This window comes from Anabrus simplex, chromosome 4 (genome assembly GCF_040414725.1).
Source record: "Anabrus simplex isolate iqAnaSimp1 chromosome 4, ASM4041472v1, whole genome shotgun sequence".
Classification (NCBI taxonomy): Eukaryota; Metazoa; Arthropoda; class Insecta; order Orthoptera; family Tettigoniidae; genus Anabrus; species Anabrus simplex.
The window spans coordinates 453,407,795-453,424,969 of record NC_090268.1 but is presented as its reverse complement, the minus strand read 5'-3'; the positions used below and the strand labels follow the sequence as shown (position 1 = coordinate 453,424,969).

Below are 17,175 nucleotides of genomic sequence, written 5' to 3'. Positions count from 1 at the left end.
ATGAATTTAAATGGCTTAGTACCCCTCATTATGGTGTACTTCTCTTCATATTTGAGGGAAGAGGAGTAAAACTTAAAACTTTATTGCCTGTCTTAAACCACCTACTTTCTTTGGGGTATTGTCTAGCACAAACTTCTAAGGCGACCACATCACACAGCCCGATGCTCGAATACTGCTTGGGCAGGGGTGTAGGTGGTGGTTAGTGGTTGCAAGAAGGGTCCTGGAAGGGAGGGATAATAAGCCAGTACGCCACTTGCTCTTAAGTCTGTACCTTTCATTATACGGTTTCATTAACTATTTTTTACACCTGCCCTGTAGTATGGTACCATTTAGTAAGAGGTCTCTAGAGTTTGGCCTAGTACAACCTTCAATGAAAGTAGTTTTCAGGAGTGGTTAGGTACCCCTATACTTACTTTCTTTCTTTCTTTCTTTCTTTCTTTCTTTCTTTCTTTCTTGGATTACAAGGTGTCGGTAAAGCAGCTGATCGTTGCTTATGTACAAAAAAATGTTCATACATGGGCTTTCATTCGCTGAGGTAAATGATAATGATAATAATAATAATAATAATAATAATAATAATAATAATAATAATAATAATAATAATAATGGCAAGAACACAAAGGGTCCTTTTCTCTGCAGCTGATTTTTAGCATGAAGGACAGAGGCTGTCATGATGATGATGATTACCGAGTGATACCGTTAAGCTAAAACCCAGTAGGGGATTAATATTAACAGCAGGGAACGTTGTGCAGAATCATTCAGTAAAGATGTAATGGCAGGGGGAGGGGGGGAAGAGGGCGTTCAGTATAATACACCATCAACCCAAGTACAGTGCATATTTAGCTCTATGTTATGTAATGCTCTCTCTGCTCTCTGTACCTTTATTTGGCCCTACAACTTGTCTCACCAAGTGAAGGAGATCTTACACATAGTTACTGTACTGTACTTAATTTCACGCTGACTTCAACTGCTAGTAGGATACGCACGTCGAACCATGCAGAAACCTGCACGATTTCAAACGACTGCCGACTAGATAGCGACTAGGCCGAAGAAAGAAAGGGCATCTTATAAATCGAGAGCGACAATTCATTTTCGAGGTTAGGGTTACCGCTTGGTTCTCTTAGCCAAAGAAATCATGAAACCATTTTGCGAGTAAAAACTGATGTTACCTGAATTTTGGATACAGTTATTACTACCATCATCATCATCATCATCATCATCATCATCATCATCGTCATACGCTACTCTGTATGATGAAGGTGGGTAGCAAGATCGAGTCTCGGCGCGATCAGTTGGCTTCAAATTCTGCTTCACCTCGTTCAGAGTATACATATTCAAGGTAAAAACACTAGCTTCTCTCAAAAAATAAACTCCTATTGAAGGGTCATTAAACACAACTTCTTCTTCTTCTTCTTCTTCTTCTTCTTCTTCTTCTTCTTCTTCTTCTTCTTCTTCTTATTATTATTATTATTATTATTATTATTATTATTATTATTATTATTATTATTATTATTATTATTATTATTTTCCTTTCTTTCTTTCTTTCTTTCTTTCTGTCTTTCTTTCTTTCTTTCTTTCTTTCTTTCTTTCTTTCTTTCAGGACCATTTAAGTGAGATGTTAGCTGTATGAGTGTTGCAGCACCTCAAACCTTTACATTTTTTCCCTTGTAAGTTGTGGCAATGTCTTGCAGAGAAGTTTGTTGGGAAACCATGGTCCTTCCTTCCTTCCTTCCTTCCTTCCTTCCTTCCTTCCTTCCTTCCTTCCTTCCTTCCTTCCTTCCAATAAATCTGCTGAGTTGCTGTCTCAAAGGGTCTCTCATCCTAAAGAAATTTGACCGAAGGTAAGGGATGTTGCCAGGTCTATCAAACTGACAGACTTATCATCTCCTGGTACAGGAAATCTGTTCTTTGAAGAGTCTGGACTGACTGCCCCTTCCTCCGTCACGGTGTTCTCGATCCTGCCTTCGCAGCCCACTGGAGGCAGTAAGATACGACTCACAATGCCTCCATCCAGCAGGCGAGGGGTGAAGCCTCTCCTGAGGCGGTACAGGCTCTGTAGCGAACTGGAAATTTAATTATGCCCTAAGAAACATCTAGAGGTTCCCTTGGGCAGGCTGTCCCTTTTCCCAACCTGAGCTTTCGACCCCCGACAGGGGCTGAAAGCTGCTGGATGTGAGAGACTGTACAGAGTTGAGAGCCTTATAAATAGAGGCCTAAAGGCTAGGACTTTACGAGATTGGCGCTACCAGCAGGAAAGCAGGAGTCGAACGAGTCATGGAGGCTAGCTTCTAACTTATGTCCTTTATCCTGTAGGTCCTTTCAAGCAAAGCTACAAGAGGCAGATTACAGCAGGTCTGCTTCACTCTGTGGAAAACTACCTAAAGGCTGACTTGCCTTTGCTCTCACTCGGAAGGGGTTAGAGCCTGAGGATGGCCGTTCAGCTCCATTGCTAGAGGAAGGATTGGGCTTCCTTCAGGTAAGAGGGGGTCACTCCCGGGGGCGTCGCGACGACGACGGCCGCCCCTAAACGTCGGCATGGAGAGGCGGCTGGTGAAATGCTGCCCATCGAACGCACCTCCATCAGGACGCCCGAAGCAAGGTGACGAGTACTTCTGCCACCTGAGGAGCAGCGTCAAACCTTTGACTATCCCTTCCTAACCGAACCCTGATTGTAACCCACCCCTTAAAGACGCAGGGAGCACGAGAAAGGAGCTAGGAAGCACGTCCCCAACTTGTCGCCGCGCAACCCACCCGACAGCCAGCCACTGCTGTTTCCTGCGCGGTCCGAGTAGCCTGATACACTCAGATAACCAGGGGAGCGCGCGAACACACACACATTCCAAGCCTATGCTCTGAGCAGTCAACATCGCCAGAGAGCCCAGCCACCGAGCGAGTACCCTGACTACCGACAGCGCTTTGCCGTCTCCCGCTAGCTACTCTCGCCTTCGGTACTAAAGTACTGCTCCCCGCCGCTTGGAGCGCTCCACCGAGCTATCCTGCTAAGCGAGCCCGGCTCGCCCTCCAGTCACCGACCGCCAGCCGCACCAAGGTTCACCCGGCAACGGCCGCCATCTTGTCGACCACAGCCGTTCCCAGCGCGGTCCGACTTTTCGGATATACTCCAACGAGTCCTTCTGCGGTCGCCATCAGTCACCCAGCTACCTCCAGACCATTACAGTCAGCCTGCCTTGTGCGGGCACACTAAAGAAGCCTGAAAAAGAAAAAGAGCTTTTGTCTAGTGCACAGTTTGGTTGCCTGCTCGTGACTTGTCCCGGTGCGACCCGGCAAATCTACACCTGGCACGACTGGTACCTGCTGTGTACACCCTAATAGGCGATTGGTCCTCCACGGAGTTTGACCGTTCCAGTGCTTCTTTTTCCCAACCCACCTGCCAAGTCCGACAATAACAGCAAGGAATATGGACAACCCTGGTGGATTGAGTAGCTGGGGCCCATATTCCGATTTCGCCCAGCCCTTGAACGTTACTTTCAACCACCAATCAAAGCACGATCAAACCAACTATTTTATAATAGCCTGCCCCAACCTTGACAACCTACCATCCTTCAGGAAAATGCTCGCCTCAAAATTCCGACCCTGCACCCACCTCATCCATAGTATCAGAGAAGAAACCCACCTCATCCACCGCATCCAAAAACATGCAGTATTCTTCTTCCTATTCACCAACCACCCTTCCAATAATCAAGCCATAACCGATATTCTCACCAGCAGCGAAATCCAATACCAATTCCGTGAAAACCAACCCACCCCCACCGAGCAAGAAGAAACTTCTGAGGAAGAGACTGAATCATCCGAGGAAGAGGCAGAAGAAGAGGAGGAACAGCACGATTTTGAGCACCCCTTCCGCTACATCAGACACGATTCTCCATTCCCCACTTCTCAAAAATGCGACATCCTTTTACTACCCCTAACTTCTCCAGGCCCCATACCACTTACCCGTAAAATCATCATTGAAACTATCCAACCCTTCATCCGTAAATTCATTGCAGTTATTGAGGAAACACACAACTGTCACCTCCTCATCACCCCCATCAGGAATAAATTCATCCCAGATATAATTAATATTTTACAAAAGGCAGGTATCCCAACTCCAATCCTAATCCATCCTGTACCCACCGAAACCATAGAATCATCCTCCCAAACGTACCCTCCTCTTCCCCCCCCTCTCCCTCCCCCAACCACCTACGCCAAGAACACTCAAACTGACGAGACAGAGGCAGAAACTACCCAGGAAACAGCCTCTAGTCTACTCGCAAACACCGACACACAACAGACCCCTCCCCTCCCCCCCCAAACAACCCCCGAGCCCGGGCGTGGGATCTCATCAGTCTCACCACCGGGCACGGAAACACTGCACAAATACACTCAGACTAGGAGCAGGCGTAAAAAACCTGCTCCCAAGTCCAAGCAAACACCAACACCTCACACAACTACAGAAACTCGAACCCGTCCCCCCCCCAGACCCACACTTGTAACTCAGTGCTTTAACTGCCTCAAACTCCATCACTCAGCTGCCAATTGCACTGAACCCACCCGCTGCAACAGATGTGGTGGTTCCCACCGTCACACTGTCTGCACGGTCCCACGGAACGAGGCTAAGTGTGCCAACTGTCAAGGCGGCCACGCCGCCTCTTTCCCTGGATGCCCCTTCATCAAGAAGGCAGTCAAAGCACATCACAAACATTCACGGCACCTATTCACACGCAGTACACCAGTCTCTCCTCAGTCGAACCCAGCACCTACCCAGTCGAACCCAGTACCTACCACCCCAGAGCAACCCATCCAAACAAACCAGGACATCTCTACCCTCATCCACCTACTACTACTCAAACTCATTACACCCCAGAATCAGCCCACAATTCCCATGCCCACTAGACAGCTTATCATTAACTAATCCCCCCCCCCTCCCGCCAAGAAGAACCACCAAGCAATGTCCTCACTTCCAAAGCACTGGAACTCGGGTACAGCCGAGGCGGTGTGCCAACAACTGCACATATCAGATGCTCACTATTTTCCAAATTTAACACCAAGTGCTGTTCTTTACATAACACCCGCAATAGCTGCTATTTTACAACACAAAATAGTATGCTGCGACAGTAAATACGATGTAGCGTTGCAAACTTCTGAAAGCAACACTAGCTATGCAAGCCCTATAATCAGAGCGAGCAACATCGTATATACAAACTGTGCCAGCCATGATCACAGAATGTCACGTTTTCCCCGGCCAAACTAACACACTCACAACACTACTACTCAGACGTACAACACTCACACACACACATACACACAAACACACACACAGACAGTTAAGCAACATTGGGAATGGTCACCCACTGGATGGGTGACCAAAACACATACGCACACAGAAATCCACTACAACATGAATCTAACACATAACTGATCAATTATACACATAAGGAAAAATCACACAACAGTCAATAACACATAAAAGCCGACAGAGGAGCGCGGAACAGCGCACCGGTATCGGCACCTCACAAACCATCTATCTCTACGGAGATAGGTGGAACATACGGATGACCAGGCGCGCGAACACATTCTCATCGTGACCATGGCTGACACAGCAACAGCATCGGCAGCATCTGCACCCGCCTCGGCTCCGGCCCAGGCGTCGCCCAAGAAGAGCAAGGCTTCTGCATCGAAGAAACCTCGCACCAAGCCTGCCCATCCGAAAACCTCCGAGATGGTGGGCAGTGCCATCAAGAGCCTGAAGGAACGAGGTGGATCTTCTCTGCAGGCTATCAAGAAGTACATCTCTGCCAACTACAAGGTGGACTCTGAGAAGCTGGCCCCTTTCATCAAGAAGTACCTGAAATCTGCCGTGGCTTCCGGAGAGCTGGTCCAGACCAAGGGGAAGGGAGCTTCAGGTTCCTTCAAGCTCGCTTCGGCTGCCAAGCCGGAGAAGGCCAGCGCAGCCCCTGTCAAGCGGTCCGCTGCCCCCAAGGAGAAGCGCATCCCCAAGGCGAAGAAGGCTGGTGGAGCCAAGGCTGCAGCCAAGAAAGCCATTTCCAAAAAGCCTGCCGAGAAGAAGAAGGCCGCTCCTGCTCCCAAACCCAAGCAGAAGGCTCCTTCCAAGGCTAAGAAGGCCGCCAAGGTGCCCACTAAGAAACCTAAGGCACCTAAGCCTAAAAAGGCCGCTAAGCCCAAGGCCTCGCCTAAAAAGGCACCAGCAAAAAGGAAGTGAGGACATTTCATGTTCTTGCTTCCTTCTACACGCACCTCTTGCTCTCGTAGGAGCAGAGGAAAAACGGCCCTTATCAGGGCCATCAATTTTATTCCCCAAGAGAGCATATTATGTCAGTCACTGTCCAAGGCTGGAACCCTGGCCTCTCCTATCTCTGCCTCCTAAACAGGCTAGTTTGTCTCATTGCGGGGCGACTCACTCTTCAAATTTCATTATTATTGTACTTAACTACATTTTTCTTTATCCTTACTTACTGCACTTTTGCTGTTGCTGTTGTTGTTGTTATTATTATTATTATTATTATTATTATTATTATTATTATTATTACTATCACGTCCTAGATATTAATTAATGAATTATTGTACTCAATACTCAAGATTATTATTATTATTATTATTATTATTATTATTATTATTATTATTGTTATTATTATTATATTCTGTTACTCTTAGATTTTTCCTTGAACCTAGAGGAACCACTAGCTTTTTTTCTTTTCGTTTTCCTTCTATCCTAGACCAGAGAGACAATAACTACTCTTCTAGGAAATTTTGGTGGCCCTGAAAAGGGCCGTTTGGTAAAGCTCCAGCCATAAGACAAGCACCGGACTTAGGCACGTTCGCCACGGATGCGGCGGGCGAGCTGGATGTCCTTAGGCATGATGGTGACACGCTTGGCGTGGATGGCACACAAGTTGGTGTCTTCAAAAAGACCCACCAGGTAGGCCTCACTGGCCTCCTGCAAGGCCATGACAGCCGAGCTCTGGAAGCGCAGGTCGGTCTTGAAGTCCTGAGCTATCTCTCTCACCAGCCGCTGGAAGGGCAGCTTGCGGATCAGAAGCTCAGTGCTCTTCTGGTAGCGTCTGATCTCACGCAGGGCCACGGTACCGGGCCTGTAGCGATGAGGCTTCTTCACTCCTCCGGTGGCAGGCGCGCTCTTACGGGCAGCCTTGGTGGCCAGTTGCTTGCGCGGGGCCTTGCCTCCGGTAGATTTACGTGCAGTCTGCTTAGTACGGGCCATCACGTGCTCACTGTCGACTCGTCCCAGGAAGAATGGTTCGGGGGCTTGCTGCCCGACTGTTTTATTGCTTCGCTTCCCCCACCCTCGGTAGCAGCTGCACTCCCATTGGCCGGGCGGTGCTGACGTCACCGGGGCCAGGCACTTTCAACAAAAGCGAGGGGCCTCGAGTGCCAGCCGCATTCTAGCTCTGAACTCGCAGCTCTACTGATCTATCATGACCGGACGAGGCAAGGGAGGCAAGGGACTCGGCAAAGGAGGCGCCAAGCGTCACAGGAAGGTGCTCCGAGACAACATCCAGGGCATCACTAAGCCTGCCATCAGACGTCTCGCTCGCAGAGGTGGAGTCAAGCGTATTTCGGGACTTATCTACGAGGAGACCCGTGGCGTGCTCAAGGTATTCCTGGAGAACGTTATCCGGGATGCCGTCACCTACACCGAGCACGCCAAGAGGAAGACCGTGACCGCCATGGATGTCGTCTATGCTCTCAAGAGGCAGGGACGCACCCTGTACGGTTTTGGTGGTTAAGTCTCCTCCGAGCGTGCTCCCGTTTGTGAGCATGCAGTATTTAAAAAACGGCCCTTTTCAGGGCCACCACTTACCTCTCAAAAGAGCACAGAGTCCCACTTACAGTACTCCTCTAACGTAGCTTGCGCTATTCTCCCTCTCAAAACAGTCATCTCCCCGAAACCTGCACGGAAAAAAGCCCTCATTATCAGTTATGATGTCTACATTTTAATGCTAACAAGAGAAAACAAACATTATCTTCCTTGCTGTGCACGTCTAAAAGACAAAGTATTGTAAATATACTACTTTAAGTATCCTTTCCTTTCCTTTCTAGTTAAGTGTGTGTTCTTACATGCATAGGTTGGTAGTATCCAGCAGTCAAGAACAGAATTATACAGCATAAATGAAATGAAAAGAAATCTATAATGTACTTCCTTCTTCCTTCCCTTCTGAAAATTAAATATTAAGAGGGGCCTGGAGCTACCTTACTCATTTCCCCCTTAAATAAATAACCTCAAAGGAAAGGCTATTCTTGTGCTCTCCTGGCTAATGTTACAGATGCCCTCATATTTGCAGTGTCTCATTATTGTTATTATTATCATTATTATTAGGAGAGTTGTCTGAACTGCTCTATCACTTCAGGATTTCTCCATACTTCTGCTAAGATAGCTATAGCAGCATGATAGACAAACAGCTCTTATCTTAAGGAGTTGGTGGCCCTGAAAAGGGCCGTTTATTTATATTTTTCCGGTGAGCCAACGCCCTGACCGAGAACAGGAACTTAAGCCTTCTTCTCGGTCTTCTTAGGCAGGAGCACTGCCTGGATGTTGGGCAGAACACCACCCTGGGCAATGGTCACTCCAGACAGCAACTTGTTCAACTCCTCGTCGTTACGGATGGCCAACTGTAAGTGACGAGGGATGATCCTGGTCTTCTTGTTGTCACGGGCTGCATTGCCCGCCAACTCAAGAACTTCAGCTGCCAGGTATTCCATGACTGCAGCCAGGTACACAGGAGCCCCAGCACCCACTCGCTCAGCGTAGTTTCCCTTGCGGAGGAGACGGTGGATACGGCCGACAGGGAACTGCAGGCCTGCACGGCTGGAGCGACTCTTGGACTTGCCCTTCACTTTTCCTCCCTTTCCTCGTCCTGACATGATGCTATGATGCTCTGCTGCTCTACTTCGAAGGGAAAATGATACCGAATCACTCTGCGCACCAGTTTTGTAGCCTGCAAGGTTGCTCAACGTTACGAGCCAACCAATAAGGCTGCAGTAAGCTTGCGCTCATTGGCTAGTCGCATGCAGCCCTCTCGGTCTTAAAAAGAATTGCAAGGGGGCCGAAAAATTTACTTTCTAGGAGACATCCCAGACAACCATGCCACCCAAGACAAGCGGAAAGGCAGCCAAGAAAGCCGGCAAGGCCCAGAAGAACATCTCCAAGGGAGACAAGAAGAAGAAGCGCAAGAGGAAGGAAAGCTATGCCATCTACATCTACAAGGTGCTTAAACAGGTACATCCTGATACTGGCATCTCCAGCAAGGCGATGAGCATCATGAACAGCTTTGTCAACGACATCTTCGAGCGCATCGCCGCTGAGGCTTCCCGTCTGGCCCACTACAACAAGCGCTCCACCATCACCAGTCGGGAGATCCAGACTGCCGTCCGCCTCCTGTTGCCCGGTGAGCTGGCCAAGCACGCCGTCAGTGAGGGTACCAAGGCAGTTACCAAATACACCAGCTCCAAGTAAGGTGCCAGGTTTTCTGCCTTGCTGCATTCTTAACAAACGGCCCTTTTCAGGGCCACCACACCTTTAAAAAAAAGAGCAGCATCTGTTAGCCTTGTTATCAACTCCACTCTGATTTTATCTATCTGTCCTACTTCATATACATCGAAAGACAGTGCAAAACATTCAAATCATAAGCTAAGGAGGGAAGAACTACTACTACTACTACTACTACATTACCTTATTGCTAAAAATCCTCCTGCTTTGTCCTTTACAATGAAAACCAGACCAAGCCCCATGGCACTACAGCCCCTAAGCAAGCAGGCTGAGTGGACCTCAAAGCAGCCATTAGATCGAGGTAAAATTCCTTTGCCTGGCCGGGAATTGAACCCGGGCCCCCCAGCTACGAGGCAGGCACGCTGCCCCTGCGCTACAGCGCCGGCCCCTTCACAACCACCTTCAGTAATTATTATTATTATTATTATTATTATTATTACAACCCTCGACACTTCCCGTGTGTGTGTGCGCGCGCGCGCCAGCGCGCGCGTTTTTTTGGGGTTAGGTTACGAGAAGTGGGGTTAAGTCGAGTTAGGGTACGTTTCGCCGCGGAGCGCGACAACCACCCGCGCCCGCTCCGCGACGGCGACCTCCGAGCACACCCCTGCACCATTGCCAACGCCCCCGCGCCACAAAGACCTCCAGGAAACTCGCTTTGCGGTTCGTATGGACGTTTCAAGCTCCGTTCTCTCGCCAACGGCCATACCATGTTGAATACACCGGTTCTCGTCCGATCACCGCAGTTAAGCAACATTGGGCGTGGTCAGTACTTGGATGGGTGACCGCTTGGGAACACCACGTGCCGTTGGCTCAATTCCCTTTTTACCAAGTTTCCCAGTCCCAGTACGACAACTTACTTTCAACTTTTGCCTCAGGCCAGCAGAAATTGCTTAAATCACGTTTTTTGTTACGTCTGAAACTAGCTAGACCTTTTGCTGCTCTTCGACCCCGTGGCTATACAGGAACGAAGCTTAGCGTAGTATTGCATTTCCTCCTAGGTGACCGGCCTAACCTGGCGGCGGCGACATCATCATCATCGTTGTTGTTATTATTATTATTATTATTATTATTATTATTATTATTATTATTATTATTATTATTATTATTCGTCGTCTCTCTCTCTCTCTCTCTCTCTCTCTCTCTCTCTCTGTGTGTGTGTGTGTGTGTGTGTGTGTGTGTGTGTGTGTGTGTGTGTGTGTCGACCTAGGGGACCCTTGCTGAGCCTAGCACCGCTTCCAATTACTCGTGCCAGGATTTTAACTTTCGTACCTCCTATCGTACGTCCCTATGTCTAAACTTGCTGTTCTTATTCTTTTAGGTTAGTGTAGCTTATCCTGCAGGCCTCTTATGGCACATAACATCATTCTACGTCCTATTTCTCCCAATATTAAGATTATTAAAGGGCGGAACGAGGCTTCTAAACTCCCCGCCCACCTTGAAAATCGCGAGGAAGGTGGTTTCCATGCAACGTCATCGACACTGTCGTGATTACAATGAAAGCCATGTCCTAGCAACCGACCGCGGCATTTAGCAGCCCCTCAAAGAGTCGAACAATTTCCTTTTATGTTCTTTCAGGTAAGTAGCTATTCAAATTACGACACGGTTCGGCAATAAGTTACAAGTTTGTAGTACGCTCGTGTCTCTCCCGGGCTTCCTTACGAACGGTAGGGCACCAGTGCAGTACAGTGGCCTACACACAGCCCGCTATCTTCGAAGTGCGTGTGTTGCGATGTAACGTAGTTTTGAAGCCTAGGAACTTGTAAAACTCTTTCATTTCTATCAAAGACGAGACGCCCTTCAAATAAGACTGAGAAGGTAACCTTTTGACGACAAGGGTTAGTTCAAAGAGTCGTGACGTTTTAGGTTAGGTGAAGGGAGGAAAGCACTCGTTTTTGTTGTTTGTACGTCAGCTGACCGATCTTTTGGCAAGTGATAAATTGAGTAGAACGAATCGGAACTCCGTATAGTTACTGTTACCGTCCTAGAATTAAAATTAGACCATTCTGAGCCCTACTTGACAGGTTCGACACCGGCTCACTCGTGTGATATTTCGATGGTCTGTAGATATGGGCGCATAAAAAGAACTCCTGCGGGACAAACTTCCGGCACCTCGGCATCTACGAAAGGCGTAAGATAATAGTGAACATAACCTTACTAGTAGTACCACCACCACCATTACTGCTACTAATACGACTATTACTTAAGGCAGTGGACAATTTCGAACTCAAGCAATAATGTGTCCTTTTGCTGACCACCTGATCACTGCCTCTTGCCTTACTACTACAGGCTAGCGTTCAAGGAAAGAAAGAAAGAAAGAAAGAAAGAAAGAAATAAGTTACCGTTCTTCCCAAGTCAGGTTAGGATTTCTGCATCAGACACGGCTAGGGCTGATCGTGGATCTACTAGTACCTAACATGCTAAATTGTGCTCCGTTATATCATCACCAGTCGTGAAGTCACACCTGCATCTTCTAATTACAGGGTAGATGCTACATATTTCGGGCAATATATAACCCAGGTTTGGCTTGGATAACCTAAAAATATTCAGGTACTGGGTCTGGCCTGGTTATATCAAGTGTCACCCTAGATCAGCAGGGCTAAGAATCATCAGGTCTCTGTCATGAATTTAAATGGCTTAGTACCCCTCATTATGGTGTACTTCTCTTCATATTTGAGGGAAGAGGAGTAAAACTTAAAACTTTATTGCCTGTCTTAAACCACCTACTTTCTTTGGGGTATTGTCTAGCACAAACTTCTAAGGCGACCACATCACACAGCCCGATGCTCGAATACTGCTTGGGCAGGGGTGTAGGTGGTGGTTAGTGGTTGCAAGAAGGGTCCTGGAAGGGAGGGATAATAAGCCAGTACGCCACTTGCTCTTAAGTCTGTACCTTTCATTATACGGTTTCATTAACTATTTTTTACACCTGCCCTGTAGTATGGTACCATTTAGTAAGAGGTCTCTAGAGTTTGGCCTAGTACAACCTTCAATGAAAGTAGTTTTCAGGAGTGGTTAGGTACCCCTATACTTACTTTCTTTCTTTCTTTCTTTCTTTCTTTCTTTCTTTCTTTCTTGGATTACAAGGTGTCGGTAAAGCAGCTGATCGTTGCTTATGTACAAAAAAATGTTCATACATGGGCTTTCATTCGCTGAGGTAAATGATAATGATAATAATAATAATAATAATAATAATAATAATAATAATAATAATAATAATAATAATAATGGCAAGAACACAAAGGGTCCTTTTCTCTGCAGCTGATTTTTAGCATGAAGGACAGAGGCTGTCATGATGATGATGATTACCGAGTGATACCGTTAAGCTAAAACCCAGTAGGGGATTAATATTAACAGCAGGGAACGTTGTGCAGAATCATTCAGTAAAGATGTAATGGCAGGGGGAGGGGGGGAAGAGGGCGTTCAGTATAATACACCATCAACCCAAGTACAGTGCATATTTAGCTCTATGTTATGTAATGCTCTCTCTGCTCTCTGTACCTTTATTTGGCCCTACAACTTGTCTCACCAAGTGAAGGAGATCTTACACATAGTTACTGTACTGTACTTAATTTCACGCTGACTTCAACTGCTAGTAGGATACGCACGTCGAACCATGCAGAAACCTGCACGATTTCAAACGACTGCCGACTAGATAGCGACTAGGCCGAAGAAAGAAAGGGCATCTTATAAATCGAGAGCGACAATTCATTTTCGAGGTTAGGGTTACCGCTTGGTTCTCTTAGCCAAAGAAATCATGAAACCATTTTGCGAGTAAAAACTGATGTTACCTGAATTTTGGATACAGTTATTACTACCATCATCATCATCATCATCATCATCATCATCATCATCGTCATACGCTACTCTGTATGATGAAGGTGGGTAGCAAGATCGAGTCTCGGCGCGATCAGTTGGCTTCAAATTCTGCTTCACCTCGTTCAGAGTATACATATTCAAGGTAAAAACACTAGCTTCTCTCAAAAAATAAACTCCTATTGAAGGGTCATTAAACACAACTTCTTCTTCTTCTTCTTCTTCTTCTTCTTCTTCTTCTTCTTCTTCTTCTTCTTCTTCTTCTTCTTATTATTATTATTATTATTATTATTATTATTATTATTATTATTATTATTATTATTATTATTATTTTCCTTTCTTTCTTTCTTTCTTTCTTTCTGTCTTTCTTTCTTTCTTTCTTTCTTTCTTTCTTTCTTTCTTTCAGGACCATTTAAGTGAGATGTTAGCTGTATGAGTGTTGCAGCACCTCAAACCTTTACATTTTTTCCCTTGTAAGTTGTGGCAATGTCTTGCAGAGAAGTTTGTTGGGAAACCATGGTCCTTCCTTCCTTCCTTCCTTCCTTCCTTCCTTCCTTCCTTCCTTCCTTCCTTCCTTCCTTCCTTCCAATAAATCTGCTGAGTTGCTGTCTCAAAGGGTCTCTCATCCTAAAGAAATTTGACCGAAGGTAAGGGATGTTGCCAGGTCTATCAAACTGACAGACTTATCATCTCCTGGTACAGGAAATCTGTTCTTTGAAGAGTCTGGACTGACTGCCCCTTCCTCCGTCACGGTGTTCTCGATCCTGCCTTCGCAGCCCACTGGAGGCAGTAAGATACGACTCACAATGCCTCCATCCAGCAGGCGAGGGGTGAAGCCTCTCCTGAGGCGGTACAGGCTCTGTAGCGAACTGGAAATTTAATTATGCCCTAAGAAACATCTAGAGGTTCCCTTGGGCAGGCTGTCCCTTTTCCCAACCTGAGCTTTCGACCCCCGACAGGGGCTGAAAGCTGCTGGATGTGAGAGACTGTACAGAGTTGAGAGCCTTATAAATAGAGGCCTAAAGGCTAGGACTTTACGAGATTGGCGCTACCAGCAGGAAAGCAGGAGTCGAACGAGTCATGGAGGCTAGCTTCTAACTTATGTCCTTTATCCTGTAGGTCCTTTCAAGCAAAGCTACAAGAGGCAGATTACAGCAGGTCTGCTTCACTCTGTGGAAAACTACCTAAAGGCTGACTTGCCTTTGCTCTCACTCGGAAGGGGTTAGAGCCTGAGGATGGCCGTTCAGCTCCATTGCTAGAGGAAGGATTGGGCTTCCTTCAGGTAAGAGGGGGTCACTCCCGGGGGCGTCGCGACGACGACGGCCGCCCCTAAACGTCGGCATGGAGAGGCGGCTGGTGAAATGCTGCCCATCGAACGCACCTCCATCAGGACGCCCGAAGCAAGGTGACGAGTACTTCTGCCACCTGAGGAGCAGCGTCAAACCTTTGACTATCCCTTCCTAACCGAACCCTGATTGTAACCCACCCCTTAAAGACGCAGGGAGCACGAGAAAGGAGCTAGGAAGCACGTCCCCAACTTGTCGCCGCGCAACCCACCCGACAGCCAGCCACTGCTGTTTCCTGCGCGGTCCGAGTAGCCTGATACACTCAGATAACCAGGGGAGCGCGCGAACACATTCTCATCGTGACCATGGCTGACACAGCAACAGCATCGGCAGCATCTGCACCCGCCTCGGCTCCGGCCCAGGCGTCGCCCAAGAAGAGCAAGGCTTCTGCATCGAAGAAACCTCGCACCAAGCCTGCCCATCCGAAAACCTCCGAGATGGTGGGCAGTGCCATCAAGAGCCTGAAGGAACGAGGTGGATCTTCTCTGCAGGCTATCAAGAAGTACATCTCTGCCAACTACAAGGTGGACTCTGAGAAGCTGGCCCCTTTCATCAAGAAGTACCTGAAATCTGCCGTGGCTTCCGGAGAGCTGGTCCAGACCAAGGGGAAGGGAGCTTCAGGTTCCTTCAAGCTCGCTTCGGCTGCCAAGCCGGAGAAGGCCAGCGCAGCCCCTGTCAAGCGGTCCGCTGCCCCCAAGGAGAAGCGCATCCCCAAGGCGAAGAAGGCTGGTGGAGCCAAGGCTGCAGCCAAGAAAGCCATTTCCAAAAAGCCTGCCGAGAAGAAGAAGGCCGCTCCTGCTCCCAAACCCAAGCAGAAGGCTCCTTCCAAGGCTAAGAAGGCCGCCAAGGTGCCCACTAAGAAACCTAAGGCACCTAAGCCTAAAAAGGCCGCTAAGCCCAAGGCCTCGCCTAAAAAGGCACCAGCAAAAAGGAAGTGAGGACATTTCATGTTCTTGCTTCCTTCTACACGCACCTCTTGCTCTCGTAGGAGCAGAGGAAAAACGGCCCTTATCAGGGCCATCAATTTTATTCCCCAAGAGAGCATATTATGTCAGTCACTGTCCAAGGCTGGAACCCTGGCCTCTCCTATCTCTGCCTCCTAAACAGGCTAGTTTGTCTCATTGCGGGGCGACTCACTCTTCAAATTTCATTATTATTGTACTTAACTACATTTTTCTTTATCCTTACTTACTGCACTTTTGCTGTTGCTGTTGTTGTTGTTATTATTATTATTATTATTATTATTATTATTATTATTATTACTATCACGTCCTAGATATTAATTAATGAATTATTGTACTCAATACTCAAGATTATTATTATTATTATTATTATTATTATTATTATTATTATTATTGTTATTATTATTATATTCTGTTACTCTTAGATTTTTCCTTGAACCTAGAGGAACCACTAGCTTTTTTTCTTTTCGTTTTCCTTCTATCCTAGACCAGAGAGACAATAACTACTCTTCTAGGAAATTTTGGTGGCCCTGAAAAGGGCCGTTTGGTAAAGCTCCAGCCATAAGACAAGCACCGGACTTAGGCACGTTCGCCACGGATGCGGCGGGCGAGCTGGATGTCCTTAGGCATGATGGTGACACGCTTGGCGTGGATGGCACACAAGTTGGTGTCTTCAAAAAGACCCACCAGGTAGGCCTCACTGGCCTCCTGCAAGGCCATGACAGCCGAGCTCTGGAAGCGCAGGTCGGTCTTGAAGTCCTGAGCTATCTCTCTCACCAGCCGCTGGAAGGGCAGCTTGCGGATCAGAAGCTCAGTGCTCTTCTGGTAGCGTCTGATCTCACGCAGGGCCACGGTACCGGGCCTGTAGCGATGAGGCTTCTTCACTCCTCCGGTGGCAGGCGCGCTCTTACGGGCAGCCTTGGTGGCCAGTTGCTTGCGCGGGGCCTTGCCTCCGGTAGATTTACGTGCAGTCTGCTTAGTACGGGCCATCACGTGCTCACTGTCGACTCGTCCCAGGAAGAATGGTTCGGGGGCTTGCTGCCCGACTGTTTTATTGCTTCGCTTCCCCCACCCTCGGTAGCAGCTGCACTCCCATTGGCCGGGCGGTGCTGACGTCACCGGGGCCAGGCACTTTCAACAAAAGCGAGGGGCCTCGAGTGCCAGCCGCATTCTAGCTCTGAACTCGCAGCTCTACTGATCTATCATGACCGGACGAGGCAAGGGAGGCAAGGGACTCGGCAAAGGAGGCGCCAAGCGTCACAGGAAGGTGCTCCGAGACAACATCCAGGGCATCACTAAGCCTGCCATCAGACGTCTCGCTCGCAGAGGTGGAGTCAAGCGTATTTCGGGACTTATCTACGAGGAGACCCGTGGCGTGCTCAAGGTATTCCTGGAGAACGTTATCCGGGATGCCGTCACCTACACCGAGCACGCCAAGAGGAAGACCGTGACCGCCATGGATGTCGTCTATGCTCTCAAGAGGCAGGGACGCACCCTGTACGGTTTTGGTGGTTAAGTCTCCTCCGAGCGT

General features: G+C 47.9%; 1 non-coding gene across 1 annotated transcript; it reads left to right on the top strand.

The window, feature by feature from the left end:
• Positions 1 to 10,215: 10,215 nt before the first annotated feature.
• Positions 10,216 to 10,334, top strand: LOC137500618 (5S ribosomal RNA). The gene has a single exon (XR_011018126.1). It is a non-coding gene; the product is annotated as a 5S ribosomal RNA (ribosomal RNA).
• Positions 10,335 to 17,175: the final 6,841 nt, after the last annotated feature.